Source organism: Copadichromis virginalis, linkage group LG3 (assembly GCF_057382275.1).
Source record: "Copadichromis virginalis isolate Kocher_CV1m ecotype Utaka linkage group LG3, C_Virginalis_male_GT1.1, whole genome shotgun sequence".
In the NCBI taxonomy this organism is placed as follows: Eukaryota; Metazoa; Chordata; class Actinopteri; order Cichliformes; family Cichlidae; genus Copadichromis; species Copadichromis virginalis.
Genome location: NC_140620.1, coordinates 42,315,689 through 42,318,053, shown reverse-complemented (window position 1 = coordinate 42,318,053; position 2,365 = coordinate 42,315,689). Strand labels below are relative to the sequence as shown.

General features: G+C 49.7%; 1 long non-coding RNA gene across 1 annotated transcript; it reads right to left on the bottom strand.

The window, feature by feature from the left end:
* Positions 1–583: 583 nt before the first annotated feature.
* Positions 584–2,099, bottom strand: LOC146714842 (uncharacterized). Its single transcript, XR_014919314.1, has 3 exons — positions 1,493–2,099; positions 1,152–1,410; positions 584–868 (listed from the first exon to the last, which is right to left on the bottom strand). It is a non-coding gene; the product is annotated as an uncharacterized LOC146714842 (long non-coding RNA).
* Between the last annotated feature and the right edge of the window lie 266 nt (positions 2,100–2,365).

Below are 2,365 nucleotides of genomic sequence, written 5' to 3'. Positions count from 1 at the left end.
TGGCCAAGGGGGCACCATTCAGCGCCGCCACCTGGAGGACCTCAGGTAAGGGTTCAACAGGTATGCCCAACGTCTGGGCCAGGGCTTCGTCAATAAAACTTTGTTCGGCCCCCAAATCGATTAAAGCACTACATGGGTGAATACAGGACTGGAAAATCAATTTGGCAGGACAGCTGAGGTGGGGCAAGATGTTTGCGGTAACGCCCGTCAGTATGCCCACGGCTACTGACGAGCAGCGTCTTTTCCCGACTCTGGGCATTTATCAGAAAAGTGTCCTCTCTTTCCGCAAGTGAAACACTCACCCCCCTGAGGTCTTCTCCGTCGGGCCACAGACCTAAAGCTGGCTCGACCGATCTGCATGGGCTGCTCCTCCTCCAACGGCTGTTCCTCCCACTCCCGTCTCCACTCGAGAGAGGGCCCTGCCGAGGTTTTGCTGCCGCCCGCTGGTCGCCGTCCAAACTCACGCCTATGCTCATCCAACTGAATGCACACATTCACCAAAGCACTGAGCGACTTAGGCAGTTCTCTTGAGGCCAACTCACGTTTTAGATTTTCGTTCAGGCCATTTATGAAAGCCCCTCGTAGTGCATTTTCTTGCCAGCCGGTCTCCTCGGCCAAAATCCAGAAGTCAATCGAGAAGTCCGCTACACTCCTCCATCCTTGTTTCAGGGAAAACATGCGATGTGCTGCGCTGTCGGCGCTGGAGCCTTTGTCAAAAACACAACGAAATTTGCACAAAAAATCTTCATAAGAGATAGCAGGTTGCATGCTTACCACGGCCTGGGCCCATTGTAAAGCGCGTCCAGTCATTGATTCCACCATTAACCCCACCTTGGCTCCATCTGAGAAATAAGACCGAGGCTGTTCTCTAAAAATGAACGAACATTGTGTTAAGAACCCGCGGCTCTTATCCAGATCCCCACTAAACTTCTCAGGGGCCGGCAGCGGGTGCTCGCGCTGCAGTGTGGGAGGGGAAGGAGGCAGAGGAGAAGCCGCGGCTGTGCTGAGAGACGGCCCGGGCGACGGAGCATCAGCTGCAGCCCCAGGGGGAGTTAGCAAAATCCCTTTTAATTCAGCAACCAGCTGCCGTAACACAGTTTGTTCTTCAACAACATGTTTCATAATTTTTTCATGGCGTTCCAACATCTCACCTTGAATCGAGAGTTCTCGCAGAACCGGAGCGGCGTCCGCTGGGTCCATGTAAGTGGCTGGAGTATTCTGTTACGGGAGTGATGAGTAAGAGAACCCAGACGCGGATCGCTCGTTAAGATTGAACAGTGTCTTTATTTACAGTGAAGCAAATCCAAAGTAATCCATAGTGCTAAGTCCCTTCCGTGCTCCCCTCGTGTGTCCATACGACTTTCGTAAACAGTGACGTCTCTCCTCTCGTATCTCCGTCTCACTCGTAGCCTGGAAAAAAGGCAAACAGATGCGGTTAGCCTCTCTCCGCTATCAAACGTTTGTCTAACACTCGCTGAATTCGAGTCACTACCCGGCTTGGTGGAATACTCCAGCGCTGTCTGTCACTCAGCCACACCATTAAATAGTTCTGTCACAATGGTGGATGATTGGCAGCAGCTGGCGAGGAATCAGTTGCAGGTGGGACCACTCAGAGTGGCGGAACTTCCGGGTCGGACATCTCCCGTTGCTACGCAACCGCGTAACAACTACAACGGAGACAAAAACAGAGCGGGAGAACAAACACACACACACACACACACACACACACACACACACACACAGGTCGCCGGTCGGGGCACCGTCGAACCTGACATAAACGCAGCATTAATTAGTTATGAAAGAGATAGTTTCAGGTCAGAATGTTCTGTTCGGTCTGCCAGCAGGAGTCTGGGGGATTTTTGCCTCAGAGAAATGTGCCATATAGTTTCTAGCAACATGAGGAATATGGAAAACGGATGCTAGGGGCCCTCCATAAGCACTGCACAGGTACAGTGACGACTTCGTGCTCTCTCACACCCACCTCAAACCCTTTAACAAGCTGATGCTTTCTAGGGTAAGATACATATGGACTTTGTTTTTCATTCAACCAACCATGAAAGGTTCTTCATTTCACTTCTCCAGCAAAGGTCAAATCAATGGCTGGAAATTAGCATTAAGGTTTTTACAAAGGCCCTATATGATGGTACCTTCTACACCTTCTCTTGGCTCATTGACCTTGGTGAAGTGAAACTAATTGTTGAGTAGATACCCAGCAGATTTATTTTAGCATAGTAAGGACTCTTGTTTAGTTCAGTTCAATTCACTTTTATTTATATGGCACCAAATCACAACAATGGTTGCCTCAAGGCGCTTCTGTATACACATGTATACAAAAATACATTATCTGTATGTTAATGGCTGATAC